Source organism: Pteropus vampyrus, unplaced genomic scaffold (genome assembly GCF_000151845.1).
Source record: "Pteropus vampyrus isolate Shadow unplaced genomic scaffold, Pvam_2.0 Scaffold77, whole genome shotgun sequence".
In the NCBI taxonomy this organism is placed as follows: Eukaryota; Metazoa; Chordata; class Mammalia; order Chiroptera; family Pteropodidae; genus Pteropus; species Pteropus vampyrus.
Window position 1 is genome coordinate 5,278,394 of NW_011888858.1, and position 15,617 is coordinate 5,294,010.

Consider the following 15,617-nt stretch of genomic DNA (forward strand, 5'->3'; position numbering starts at 1 on the left):
GGAGTTAGGACCTCAATATATGAATTTAGGGTGACACAATTCAATCCATAACACCTAGGGTATGGTCCTTATCCTTATGGTCCAAGATATCAGCTAGATAGCTAGTCATCACATTCATATTAAGGTCTTCTTAAAGGGCCCATCATTGCACGTCCTTCTACATTAACTTAGATGTTTGCTCTGGAGGGTGTCTCAAAGCAGTCAAGCATGGACAGATTCTGTTTCTGAGGTGGTCTTTGGAGAGCTGTACTCCTAAAGAGGGCACTGACCCTTTGTTAGCAATGCATCCTATTCAGAAATAAGGTCAGAGAAGCCTGGCTGAGGATTAAGGATGGAGAGAGGGAAGGTTGTTACTTCTCAGATCATTCCAGAAGAATTTTATGGAGAAGAAGGGATTTCAGGAGATCTTACAGTATGATCACCACAATAAGTCTAGTAACCATCTCACCATACAAAGTTATTAGGATATTGTTGACTATTTTCCCAATGCTATACATTATTCTCTGTGGCTTATTTATTTTACAACTGGAAATTTATACCTCTCATTCCCCTTTACCTTTCTCATCCTTCCCCCCACTCCTCTCTGTTAGGCAACCACCAGTCTGTCCTTTGTATGTTCCTCTCCCTTTTGTAACGTTTCTTCTGTTGGAGGTTGTATTATTGTGTGTTTGACTCCTCTAGATAATATGTTCCTAGACAGTAAACAAACACCCTTTTAGGTGTGATAGGTCTCATAGAGATGGTGGTGGTGGGGATCCATAGTTTAAATCTCAGCTTCAATACTTATTAGCTATAGGAATTTGACACCCTCCCTACACCTTAGTTTTACATTTGAAAAATGAGGTAACAATATTTACCTTTTAGTGGTGTCATGATCATTAAAAATAACAAATAAAAGTGCTTGGGCTATATAGTAGATGCTCAGTAGTAATGATTATCTGCTATTTGTCAGTCTCTCTCCAGGGGCTAGCACAGGCATCTTGCAGAGTAAGTGACCAATAAACATTTGTTGCCCCAGTGAAAATTTAGATCACTATACTCATCTGGAAATTGATTATAATTAAAATAGCCATCACAGTACTATAAAATACAAGACATTGGAAAACAAATAATTATCAAATGGAAGTATTGTGGGAAGAAATAAATACATCTCATTTTAAAAGTAACACTCGAAAGACATAATAAGTACATATGTGTCCTTTTACAATCACAAGACTTCAATATTACCGATGGAATAAATAGGACAATATGGTTTGAGGAATCCCTTACATACAGGAGCCAGATCTGATTTGGACCTCTGATTGCAGGTCTGAGGGCAAAATCTTTCAAACACTGCTAGTGACAACCCAGGAAAGTACTCTATAAGACAATTGTTAAGTGTAACCTTGGATGAGAGCAGATACTACAGCAGAAATTTTTTCCTATGATTTGGGGCTACATACCTTTTGGTGTCTGATCACAGGAAATGTCTCCCAAATCATTAAGCTCTCCCACACCTGAAATAATATTTTCATTGCTAACAGTGTAAGGTCAAAAGAACTGGGTGTCTGACCTATTTATGAGACGATATTTTCGAATCTCTAAAAAGAGGTTTTACATAGATATTTTTGAAGAGCAGCCCAGCAATAAACCCAAGATGGCTTGTAGCTATAAAATGCAGTATCTGATATTGGCCTCTAGACATCTTCTAAAGGAGTGCTGTTAACAGAAGTTCCTGTGAAGATGTTCTATAGCTGTGCTGTCTAATACAGTAGCCACTAGCCACATAGCTACTTATATTTCAATTTAATTACATTAGAATTCACTTCACTGATACACTATCAAGGGTAATTATAAAGCTATATAGTAATTCCCCTTTATCCACATGGAATCATCAAAGACCCGCAGTGGATGCCCAAAAGCGCAGGTAGTACTGAATTACATATACACTATTTTTTCCTATACATACTTACATTTTCACTTAAAGGAAGCACTTTATATATTCTCTTTGGCACATATAAGGCACTACAGCACTACTCTTGCGCTTTGGGGCTATTAGTAAGTAAAATAAGAGGTACCTGAACACAAGCCCTGGGATACTGTGACAGTAGAACTGATAACCCAGACAGTTACTGAGTGACTAAGGAGCAGGGAGAGTATACAGTATGCTGGACAAAGGGCAAGACAGAACAGGACACCTCGAGATTTCATCACACTGCTCAGAATGGTGTGCAATTTAAAACTTATGAATTGTTTATTTCTGGAATTTTCTAGTTAACATTTTTGGACCACAGCTGACCTCGGATAATTGAAACTGAAGAAAGTGAAACCATAGATAAGCAAAGGAAGAGACTACTGTATTAATGAAGACCATGTGGTATTGGTGCAAAGATAGACTAACCAATCTATCAAACAGAATAGAGTTGGGGAATAGGTCTGCAATGTATGGTCACCTGATTAATGATAACTGCAACTGGGAGGAAATTATCTTTTAAATAAATATGTTGGATTAAGTAGATATCCACATAGAAAAAAAATATATCTGGACCCACCTCTATATCTCATCATTCACAATAATCAGTTCCAAATGGATTATAGTTCTAAATGGCAAACTAAAACAGTAAAGCTTTTAGAGGAAAAGAGAAAGACTTTTCATAGCCTGGAGTAGGCATAGATTTCATAAATAAAACCATAAAACAGTTACTATAGAAATTGATAAATTGGAGTATTAAAATTAAGACATTTTCCTCAAAAGACACTATTAAAAGAATGAAAGAAATCCAGAATGGGAGGAAATATTTGCAACATATATATCTGACAAAGGATGCATATAAAAAAAAGTCCTATTCTAATGAATAAACAAATTGTGGAATATTTACCCAATGGAATACTATTTAGTAATAAAAAGAAATGAATTACTGACACATGCAGCAACATGGATGAATCTAAAATACAGTTTGCGGAGTGAAAAAGGTCTTACACAAAAGAGTATATACTGTATGATTATAGTTATAGGAAATTTTGATCCAAGTAAAGCTAATCTATAGTGGGCCAAAAATCGGAACAATGGTTGCCTGCAAGAAAGTAGAAATGGAGATGGACTAAAAAGGACAGGGACATTGAACTCAAAACTCGTTATCTTGAAACTCAGCAAACCTACACTGAAGATTTATGCATTTCATTCCAGTTAAGTTTTCCATAAAAAAACCTTAAATACTGAATTCTAGTTAATGACAGACATGCTAAAGTATTTAGATGACATGTATTGCTATCTGCAAATTAGTTTGAAATGCAACAACATTAAGATGAAGAGGATAGAAATATAATAAAGTTTTATGAAATGTTAATGGCATTATGCGTGTTTACTGTAAAATTCTTTAAACTTTCCTAAATATTTGAAATTTCTTATAATCAAATGTTAGGAAAAATCAAATGAAGACACAGCTCAGAAAAACAGGCAAAAAATTTAACAGACACTTCATTCATAAAGTTATTTCTAAATAACCAATAAATACATGAAAAGATACTCAACTTCATTAAGCATCAGGAGGATACAAATTAAAATCACATGAGACACAACTGTCACCCACCAAAATGTCCAAAATGAAAAAAGATGGAAAAATGCTGATGAGAATAGAAAAACTGGAACTCTCATATGTTGTAAACAGCAGTGTAAATTTGTGCAAACACTTTGGAAAACTGTTTAAAAATATGTACAAAATCTGAATATGACACAATCTACAATCCAACAATTCCATTTCTAGGTATATAGCCAATAGAATTGCATTCACCACTCATCATGTTCCTCAAAAGATATTACAATGTTCATAGCAGCAATATTTTTAATAGCTCCAAATGTAGACTACTCCAATGCCTATTAACAATTGACTGGATAAATAAATTGTGGTATATTAACACAATGGAACGCAATACTGCATTCTCGTGAACAAATTGTAACTATAGCCAAAATACTGATGAACCTAATGAACATAATAGTTAAAGAAACCAGATACAAACGTGTATGCACTGTAATGGTTCCATTTATGTAATGTGCAAACAAGAATGCTACTCTACTTACTATGTACTATTAAAAGTCAGCATGGTGGATAACCCTTGCACAGAATGGAGTGGTTTGTGATGAGAAGGAAACACTTCTAGGATATTGGTTATGTTCTGTTTCTTAAGCTTGTTGCTGATGAGATGTTTGCGAAATATCAGCAGGCTAGTCATGTGTGGTTTGTGAACTTGTCTATAGGTGTGAATATTTTAATAAACAGCACTCACTGCCAGAACCTATGGACAATAAGAGGCCACAGAAGCATTTGACATTTGCGAGACTTGAGAAGGATTTGAGCCATGATCAGCTTTGCATTAGGAAGATTAATCCTTGGCTTTACAGAGGGTGGCAAGGAGAGGAGTTAAAGGGCAGTTCACAGAAGTAATCCAGGCAAGCAGCTATGAAGGCCTGAATTAAAAGTAGGACAATAGCGTTCAAAAGGACAGGGTGTAGTAGATAGCAAAAACACAGAACTTGGGGCAGGTCACTAAATTCCCCTGTGCCTCTGGTTTCTGCACTTGAAAAATATTAACAGTACCTATTCCACTGACGATTATTTTGATGATTTAATAAGTTAAGGCACAGGGGGGTTAGTGATTGTTTTTTAAAAAACAGTTCTTATTGCATACTATGCAGAGCTAAATATAAGGTATTAATGTTAGAAAGCTTTAAGAGAAATATCTTAATTTGGCATGGTCCATGGAAGTCTCCCTGCCCAAGTGGGGCAGTGTGGGACACAGAGTAGAAGGCAGAGGTTAGGAATGATACAGAACGGGTCAGAATCTGCACAACGTTGTGAATGCAATTAATGCACTGGGCGTGAAATAGCCTTAAGATGCCATGCGTGAAGGGTTAGGACTCACTCTACACAGCAGCCTCCAGCTGAGGACAAACACAGCCGTTCCTTCTGCTGTTCCCCATCCTAAGCAGAGAGGTGAGGCCGGAAAAAGTACCAATGGGACACGAGCTTTCCCGGGCTTACCAATTGGGAGCGCACAGGCTGGGTCCCATTCGGTGATTGGCTGACCGCATCTTCCAGAGTTCTCGCGGCTGTAGGGAGAAGTGTCAGAACTCTCGCGAGGGTGCAGAACTCTTCTTCCGGCGCATGGTTACCTCGTGCGTCCGCTACAGGTTGTTTCCCTGCGTCTGGTTCCTGGGACACCTGGAGGCCTCCACCGAATCTCAACTCTGAGCTGTGAGCCCTGGAGGGCCGGTGGGCGCGGCCAGGGAATTTGATCAGCCTCAGGCAATGAGTCGCCTTTCTTAGAACGCGAATCCGCCGTGCCAGAGGCCGAGGTGAGGCGCGGCCCCGGCTTTGGGTTCTTTTAGCCACAGGAGCTCGGGCTTTACCACGCGCTCAACTGCCATCTCCTCTGCAGGTGCGGAGATTGGCCGTCAGAGCGGCTGTGCTGCCACTTGGTAGATGGAAGCCGTGGTAGTAAAACGTGACCCAGTTAGACTCCGCTAGGTGCTAACTCTCATGCCATCTGTGTTTAAGGGTTTGCAACCTTGAATGGGACGTTTGAATTAAAAATAGTGGGTGAACGGTGGTTCTATTGTTAACACACTTTCTAGTGCACGCAATGCAGTATGATACTATGCGTAGAGATTAACTGCCTTGCTTAAACGATCAACTCCTGGTGTCCCAGCCAATTTCTAGCTCATGCTTTTTGTGCTAATTTACAGTGAGTTCAAGTGGGGATACTGTCACAGTTTGTTTCTAATGCAGACACTTAAAGCAACCTTATACATTTCCCAAAAAGGTAATGCAGATTCCGCCAGTAAAGAAGCATGTCAAAATATATTGAATTCTTCCCCTTGGCAAACAACATAAAAGTATTTGATGGTAAGAGTCTTGAGTCCGAGACTGTTAGCACTGCCAAAAAAAGCGGGGGAGGGGGGGTGCATGGGAGGAGGGAGGTGCGGTGCAAACGGAGATTGGGAAAAGAATATTTAACCCTGTAGATATCTGAATCTTCATGTAGCTTTCATTGAAAATAACAGGTATTCGCAGAGATATGGAGAAATTGAAACCCTTGTGCATTGCTGGTAGGAATGTGAATGGTGTAGTCACTGTAACAAATGGTTTGGTGGCTCCCCCCAAAATTAAAGAGGTATCATATGATTGGGTAATTCCACCTGGTATACACCCAAAAGATTTGAAGGAGGGACTCAGTAATTTGTACACCATTGTTCATAAGCAATTTTATTCCCGATAGCCAAAAGGTAGAAACAACCCAAATGTCCATCTAGAGATGAATGGATAAACAAAATGTACTATGTACATACTGTGAAATATTATTCAGCCTTAAAAAGGAATGAATACCTGTGACAAGGTTCAAGGTGAACCTTGAAAACATTATGTTAAATGAAATAAGCCAGACGATAAGGACCAGTACTGTATGATTCCACTTATATGAGGTGCTTAGTGTAGGCAAATTCATAGAGGTTACCAGGGGCTGGAGGAGAGAAGAATAAGGAGTTACTCTTAAATGGGCACAGGATTTCAGTTTGGGATGATGGACAAGTTCTGGAAATGTGATGGTTGCACAACATTGTGAATGCAATTAATGCACTGAATTAAAGAGTTATATGATCACTTTAAAAATGGATAAAAGGATAAATTTTATGTATATTTCACTACAATAAAAGCCAAAAAAACAATACTCATCAATAGATACAATCTAAAGTCACAACCAGTCATTAGAAAACCTTGTTAATTTTAATTCCAGTGTCTGCATTGTACAACCATAATTTGTGAAAACCTTTTCAAACTTTGAGAACTAAAAGAAATTTAGGTTCAAAGTTTAAACTCTGAATATACTAGGTAGTATTTGCAGGATGAATATGGATAACAATACTTATGTGTTAGAATTCTTAAGGACACAACTACACAATGTATTATATAGACTGGAGACATCATCGGCATCCACTCATTATATATTTGGAAATGAAGTATTTTGGTATTTTATATTTAAGCCTCTCTATTAAATCAACAGCAATAGAAAAACAGCCAATATAAGTGGCTGCTTAAAATGTTATTAGATTGTATCTGTTTAATCTTAGGGTGTTGGGGGGGGGCAGGTAAATGCTCCCTGCATAAAGTTAATGTATTTCAAGTATCAATTTCCTATCCATCTAACCAGTGAGAAAATGCTGATTTATTTTCTCCCCTTCTGTATGTGGGAAATAGAAGGCATTAAAGCTGAGATGGCATGCTGCTGAAAGCTTCATCAACTTCTCTAAAGATCATTTGCACTCTTGTTGTAATTTTGACTAATTTTTCATGTGTGGTTTGTGAAATCAGAGGACTGATTGTTGCCAGGACATATTATAATATGTTTCAGCTCACCACAACAGGGCTTTCAAGGTCGCCAGCTAACTTTGTGAGTAGATGTAAAAAAGAATTATTCCTTTTTTCACATAAAAATGAGTGGCCATTATTTAGAGCAAAGAATTCAGATTAAACTTTATGCAAAGTTAAATAAATCTGCAAGTGAGAAACTTGAAATGTTAAAAGTAGTTTATGGTGACGAAGTAATATCAAGAACAAGAGTTTTTGACTGGCACACAAGGTTTAAGGCACATACAGATGATATCCATGATGATGCTTTAGTGGCCATCCAGTCACCCATAGAACATATGAAAACGCTAAGGAGGTCAGAAGTTCGGTATGCTCAAATAGCCAATTTACTAAGAGAAATGACTGAAAAGTTAAATTTAGGTAAGGAAACAGACTAACTCTGAAAGAAAATTTGCACGAGAGGAAAATTTCTGGCAAGGTTATATCTCTTGCTACTGTGATCGATGATTATGTAGAGCCAAACCAAAATAGAGCTACACAAGAACCTGCCACTTGGGTGTATATTCAGGGCACAATCACAGTTTTGTTTCATGGGTCTTGGAGAAACTTGAGGCTGTATCTAAAATGAGCTGAGCTTCAAACATTTTTTACTGGCTTTGTAGTTACATGATTTAAGCAGAGTGCAACCTGTTGAGTGTGATAAAATAGAGAACACAAAGCTAGAAGTTTATTGGGAGAAACCTGTTTCCTCAGAATGAGAACTAACATGGAGGCATGTCTACCTTATTTCTTCAAGGTGGGTTCATCTGAATAAACAATAGTTTACCTACAGGCTTGGAGTTAAACCTTAAACTAGGAGCTAGCAATTAGTGTCACTCTATATGGAACTATATCAAAAAAGGATAAGAGAGTAGCCACTTTTAAGCAAAAATGTTTAGACTTGTAACAGTGAAACTTCTTTTTCTTGTGGAAGATTGAGCTCAGATGTTGGAAAGAGGTATGCAAGTCTGTCATCAAGAAGGAAGTAGAAGAGGCTGTAAGGAGTGGTGAGCAGTCCACATAAAATACACTCTCCCCTTCTCTCTATATCCTTCACCCCCTAAAAAAGGGAGGACCTGATTTTGGTCAAAACCTCACAAAGCTTTCTATTATTTTTGTACTCTAACTCACGATTTTAAACATTTTTTATTTATAAACTGCAGGTTGGAATTTGGTGTGAAGGGTAAACGAATAGGGCTGAGTTTTCATCCTTTCATCAGGAGAATGAAATTCCATAGGTTGAGAATGGTTTCCACATTTTCCATGTACTACTACTGAGTGTGGTGGTTATATCTTAAGCTTCAGTACTAATAGGCATTAATCAAAGGGAAGGCATTATCTTGAATATTCATGAGACCATAAATAGCTTCAAGTACATTATGGTCAAATGGATAGTTTTGCTGAAACATTATTTAAAAAAATTGATAATTCATGTCAAAGTTGATATAGATATGGTATGCTTATACAGAAGTAATAGGTGAAAATGGTTTCACACAAAAGAAATTTTGATAAACTAGAAAATAATGCAAAAAAAAGATTTTCAGATATCTTTGTCCATGAACATTAGCATTTTAGCTAAGGAGCCAGTCGTATCATGCATTGTTTCTTCCTATAAGAATAAATTTTTAGTTTGACAAGTTTGAACTCATTCAGAAACTTGAATTCTTTGCCCATTTCCTTCCTACTCTATAGTATGAAGAGGCCATCATTTAGTATTGATATTGTTGCAATCTAGATACATCAGAATTACAGTATATAGGACTTAAGGCAGAGCCCTGCGGTAGTGACACTGAGAAGGCTAGTTTTATTAGTTATACTATTTGTTTCTTTTTTAAAGCCTCCCAGAAATTCAAGTTTACATTTCATGGAACATGAGCCAAAACTAATTGAGGTTGATTTTGGAAAAATTGTCTCATTTTACCAGTCTGTATTACCTCTGGGACACTGCTGGCCTAAGCTGTATGGCCCACAGGCAAAAATTATGATAATTAGAGTAATTCTTTCTATTGTTTCTGTTACCAAATTTTTACAACTTGAACTTTGGATGTTTTTGTACCGTGTAATAAAATTTATTAAAATCATATATAAGTAACTGATATTCCAATTAACCATAAGTTGACTTTTTGATGTTTTCTTTGCTAATCCTCCATATTTTAGCCACATACATGTTCATGCCTCTCATGCTTTAAACCTAAATAAATTTCAACTTCACTGCCATACCTCTGAAATTTTTTGAATTGACTAATCAGTAGGTAAGACCTATCCCTACCTACCTCACCCGTAAGGCATTAATAAAAAGTGTAGGAGGCAGTGTAGTGTGGTGAGGTTCCAGCTCCGACTTTGTGACTTAAGATTTCTGTTACCTGAGTTTGCTGTAACAAATTACCACAAACTTGGCTTAAACAACAAATTTATCTTCTCACAATTCTGGAGGCCAGACGTTAGAAATCAGTTTCTCTGAGTCGATCAGTATGCTCCCTTGGGGGCCTGGGGAGGCCCCGGTGGCATAAGTGGGGAGGGATGCTGTGTTCCTGGAATCTTCCAGCTTCTGGCCTCAGCTTGAAGTTGCATCACTCCAACCTTCAAGGCCAATGTCCTGCATGGAATCTCCTTCCTCTTCTAAAGGCACTTGTGATTGGATTTAGTGTCCACAAATTACCCAGAGTAATCTCCCCATTTCAAAACCCTTTATCTAATCACATCTACAGAGACCCTTTTTCAAATAACATTTATAGGTTCAAGGTTAGGACTTGATATCTTTAGTGGCTATTATTCAGCCTACTATATCATCTCTAGGTTTGATAGGTTTTTCTATAAAACAAGGTGGTTACATCATATAATCTCTGGAAGAGTACCAGCAATAAAAATTTTCTGCAGTAATGAAAATATTCTATATCTACTGTCCAGTACAGTAGACCCTAGCCACATGTGGCAAATGCAACTGAACTGAATTATTTTGATTTAAATAGCACATATGACTCATGGCTGCCATCTTGGACAGTGCATTTCTAAATTCTTGACTCTCTCAAGCACCTTTAAAAATTTCCATTTTCCCCCCAATGTTTTGCCCCCGGCTATAAAACTACTCACAGCTGTCACTTGCTATTGTTTAGTGTAATGGACTTCCAACTTTTTAGCCAAAACCCTTTTACCAAAAAAATTATTTGGAACACCAAAGTATAAACAGGGCTGCACTGGCGAGGCTGGGTGATGGGAAAGGGAGGAGCATCTGTGGCAGATTCAGGGGTTGCGCCTGTTCGCGGATCCCAACTAACTCAAGGGGCAAAGAACCACCACTAGGCTCAGTAGAATGGAGGCATTTATGAAACCAGTGGTTATTCTTGGAAACCATGTGCTAGAGACTTAAGTCAGACTTTAACACTTGTAGGTTTACATCTCTCATCTTGACAGTAGTTAGAAAACATTGTCATTTTCTTGGCCCATTTTCACTTTCTTTAGACCACTGTTTATGTGGTGTCTTATGCCTTGTTCCACCAGAACAACTTTATTTGTACCCTTTTAAGGCTTTATGACTGTTTTCTTTCAATTCACAGCACTCAGCTAAGGAAACCTCACAGGCCTTTACACTGGAAGCTGCTATCAATGGATCCATTGCAACCAAATCCAGATTTTTGTCTTTGTTCACTTTTCACAATACCTAGAATAGTACTTGGCCCATAGTAGATGCTTATTTACTAACTAAAGCTAGCATTTTAGTAGTATATAAATACCAAATACCAGTACTGTCATTGTTCCGATATTACAAGGACCAGTTTATAAAAATGATCCTACAGTACAACCAACAAATGACACTGAGTGCTTACCACTCACCAGGTATTAGATGTACTATGTATAAACTCGGCTTAATAACTACGATTACCAATGTACAGATAAACTAAAACTCACGTGGGTTTATGGCTTAAGTTTAAATGTTTAGAGAAACTATGCCAGGCACTTGGCTAGACCCTAAGAATATGGTGAGAACCAAGATGGACTTTACCTGTAATAGTCCAGAGCTTGCAGAATGTAGAGGCAGAGGACAGTCAGGCAAGTACACAAACCACAAAATCTAAGTATAAGGCCATTATAGAGCGCTATAGAAATCTAGAACAAAAGCACTTTTGTGTGGGAGTTTGGGGAGGGTAGGAAGGGGTTGATAGTTACAGAAAATGGGAAAGTGTGGTGGGGAGCAGTCTAGCAGAGTATTTGGAGGCCTGAGGCCAGAAAGCAAGCTGCCATTTTTAGAAGTCTAAAATATCCACTGTAGCCCTGCGTATATTCTTACAAAATCTTCCCCTTAAGGTCACTTCTCTGCAGTTCTCATTGCTTTTCCCCAACACCTTTAAACCCATCCTGCCTCAGAGCCTTTACACTTGGCTTTCTCTGCCTTAAATGCTTCTCATCCAAATGTATGATCAATCACTGCATCTCGGCTCCTTCAGGTCTTTTGTATTCAGTTCACTAACCAGCCTTATCCAAAATGCCCTCCACTCACGAGGCATATATAGGTACTTCCTATTTCTCTTCCCCTTTTTCCTCTCTAGCAACTATGGCCTGCTAACATATTTGAATATATTACCTAAAGAACTTAAAAGGCTGGAATTTACAAAATGGAATATAAAAAAAAGTTTAGGAAAAAAGGCTAGAACAATGTTATGAAATAAGCATTAAGAATGACTCCAAGGTGAATATTAAATACCTTTATTTAAGACTTCTGGAAAATGAAGTGTCTGTAGACAGAGCTAGGCAACGGGAAGAACTTCTAGTACATACTGGGCTGTTCATCTTGCTGCCGTCACATTTCTTCTCATATGAAAAATTTCCCCCATCACCTGTAGTACTTACATATTCTAATAATCTAGCACCACCATGTCCTTTATATTCCTTCTTACAGCTCAAAAAAAATTTTTAAAAAGCTACCTTTGTACCAAATTTTGGAGAACTTCTATAGGTCTATGTAAATACTGTAAAGAGCTTATATTCTTAAATAATAGCTCAACTATGGTCTTTCCCTCCAAAAGCTGACTTAATCTGTTTAAATATTTGTCATACCAGGATAGCAAATCTCAAGAGATAAGTGACTTTCCAGCAGTCACATCCAAAAAGTTACATATGAAGCTTATTCAGGGTTATAAATGTGACAGGAAATCAAGTCATGCACTACCCTGTTGCTTTACCTATAAAATGAGAATAGCAGTGACTTCAAAGAGTTGTGAGAATTAAGATGAAAATAAAGCAACTGTCACACTGCTCTTCACAAGTATTGTGTTTCTGCTCTAACTCCTGTGAAGGTGCATGGACAGATGGTTGCTACAAGTTATACATTTGTGTTATAAACTGTAGAGTGACAGATCAGTTAAAATACCAACACCACAGCATTCCAGCTTCAATGGCTTCTATCTGTAGTTTTCAACCTGTAAAAAAAGAAACAAAACCGGTTTCTAAGTGACTCTTTAAACAGAAAAACACTTTGAGGTATGTTCTTTTCAGTTTGTCTCACAGGATGTCCAGGGAAAGCCTCCTATACACGTGTTCCATCATTTGGATGTTTTCCACCTTCAAAGATAACCAAGTATCCAAATTCCCTTACCTATTTGAAAACACTGGATGGTATACCCGGAGTTTAAAAAACATGCCTGAAGATATTATCAAAGCTAAGATTAAATTTAAATTTATCACTTTGCTATAAACTATGTAAAAATATTACAAAGCTGCGCAAACAGAAAGGAATTTTCTGGTTCAGCTGTGACTCCAGACAGGATCCAAAGAGGAGTTTCACAATCTCTTCTCTGGGTTTTATGGAGACTTATTTTACCCTTCTGTGTTAGCCTCTTAAGGCACTGCGTCAACCTTAAAAGGGCACAGGAAAGGGCGATTTGGGTTTATAGGGTTCTCTACTATTTCTTACACTACTGTTTCGTCAATATCCCGTGGATCTCAGCAGTTTCTTTAATAAGTCTGAAAACCCAGCAGAAGCAGATGTCTACTGGGTGGTGCCCGTGACCGTAAATTTCTTTTGTGTTAAGGAAGAGCCTGATTCCGGCCTTTGCACCAAACCCGCGCCCGGGAGTCGCCATTGGCCACGTGCTGGGGGCCTTGGTCATTTCATTTCCTTCAAGGACGGGAACATACCTGCGCTTGAAATTTAGGCCGCTGCACCCCGCAGACGTTGGCGACAAACTCCCCAGGCCCAAGGTCGGTCCGCGAAGAGCCCCCGCAGGCAGAGCGGCCGGACCCCTACAAAGCAGTCCCGGCTGCGCCCTGGAGAAGCAAAGCGCAAAGTTGTTACCGCGCCGGGGCCCGCCCGCGGGAACCCCCGTCCCCGCGCCTCGGCGCCGTGTCTGTGCCTCACCGGCCCCGGGACGGGCACGGCCGCCCGCCCCCCAGGGCCGCCGAGGGCTGCTCTACCCCTCGGTTCTGGCCGCCGGGAGCAGCGCAGCTCCGGGCGGGCAAAGCTTGAGGGGACGCGGGGCGAGCCCAGCCCCGCCCGGGCCCGCGGGCCCCCCGGGTGACCTCCCCGCCGCAAGGGACCGCGGAACGAGCAACACTCACCTCCGAAATCCGCGCGACAAAGAGACGGGTGACTGGCGTGCGGTGCGGAGACCGGGAAGGCGGCGCGGGGCGGGGCGGGACGGGCGGCCAATCCCGGGAAGGCTCCGGACCGGGGCGGGGCGGGCCGTTGATGCCCGCGATTCCGCTGCGCTCGCGGCTTTTTCGGGCTCTTTCCGTGGCGTGTGGACGAGTCAAACCTACGCGCTGCAGCCTTCTGGGAACTTCTGGAAGTCCTGGCGCCTCCCCATCCTTGGCCTTCGTGGATCTGGTTCTCTCAGGCCACTTCCCTCTCCTGGGTAGGCTCTAGCTGCTACCCCAGAGCTGGGCCACGACTCAGAGTTTTCTGCAACTACACTAGTCCAGTATGTGTTTAGAATTTGTCCTGCTAAACCGGAAATGTATGGAGAAGCCGGAACACGTCCCTTTCAACAAGCTCACCCCACGGCCCCTCCTCAACCTGGAACGACCAGCCTCCCTTCTTCATGCTCTCTAGTCATTCGTTTAGTGTCGATAAGTCGACTGTAATCAGCCAGGGCTGGGCCACTATAAGCCTTACCTCAGTGACAGACTTAAACTTGGCAAACAGACTAAACCTTGGCAAACACGTAAGTGGAATAAAATTGGAGTATATGCTAAAGCGAGAACTCGTATTACTGTTCTAAGAGTTTACCGTCTGTTAACAAATATAATCTATAAAATATCTTTTATCATCCCTACATTATAGGTGGGGGAACTGAAACATGTTAAGTAACTTTCCAAGGTCACAGAACAGCTGGCAAATGATGAATCTGGTATTTGAACCCACACGGTCTGAAGATATAGCCCCTCAAAACACTGTATGTACTACACTACCTCTCACCACGTGTGTGGGGCGGGGCAGGAAGAGAAACAAATGGCCTACATTTTATTGATTGATCAAGATAGGCGTCTCGGTGGGGTTGGGGGTTTGCGGGAACAAGAATAGCTTTTGGTAGATAGAGCCCAGAGACAGAACTGGAAAGCACTTGACCCATTTAAGGACCCAGAAGTGGAAATGGAACTTAATGTAGGAGTAGAGTGGTCTGAGAAGAGGGTAGCTTGGGGCCTGCTCGTGCAAGCGACCTTGGTAGAGTTTGTGTTTTATGCTAAGAAAGGGAAAGCTGTTCAAATGTTTTTCTTTTCTTTTCTTTTTTAACGGGATGATAGGACCTGCTGTAGGGTGTAGTTTAGGATGTGATGATTTGGGCGGGGAGAAGAAATGAAATAAAATTTATCAATAAATCCTAGCAAACAGCTGCTATCTTGCAGATATTCCTAAAATCATGGTAAAGTGGCTTAAGGGAGCAGAGGGAATACCAGTTTGCTGTTCCTTCATTTTTCTTATCTCAGAGTCTTCCAAATATGTCTTCCTTCCTGGCTGAAGGAAGAGCTTGATAAGAGAAGGTAGGACTATAAGTGACCCGATAGGTCCACTAAGAGATAGATCCAGTTACCAGAATTGGGAAGGTCTCAGCCAAACTGGGAGTATGGGTAGTAGACAAGCTTGGTTCTAAACTGCAAGAATCTCTCCAATACAAAATGAAATTGGTTTTAGAGAACCAGAAATGATGGGTCAACCCGTAGAAACGTTCCCTGAGATCCACAAACTCAAAATATACCCATGGCCAGTCAACCGCCTGTACTCTCTGAGCAGCCACCAAGCCCCTA

At 40.0% G+C, this 15,617-nt stretch overlaps 1 long non-coding RNA gene and 1 other non-coding gene across 2 annotated transcripts; both read right to left on the reverse strand.

Moving 5' to 3' along the window:
- Positions 1-12,064: 12,064 nt before the first annotated feature.
- Positions 12,065-14,478, reverse strand: LOC105293781. The gene is made up of 3 exons (XR_896008.2): positions 13,932-14,478; positions 13,512-13,640; positions 12,065-12,793 (listed from the first exon to the last, which is right to left on the reverse strand). It is a non-coding gene; the product is annotated as an uncharacterized LOC105293781 (long non-coding RNA).
- Positions 13,121-13,242, reverse strand: LOC111741380. The gene has a single exon (XR_002780986.1). It is a non-coding gene; the product is annotated as a small nucleolar RNA SNORA26 (small nucleolar RNA).
- Positions 14,479-15,617: the final 1,139 nt, after the last annotated feature.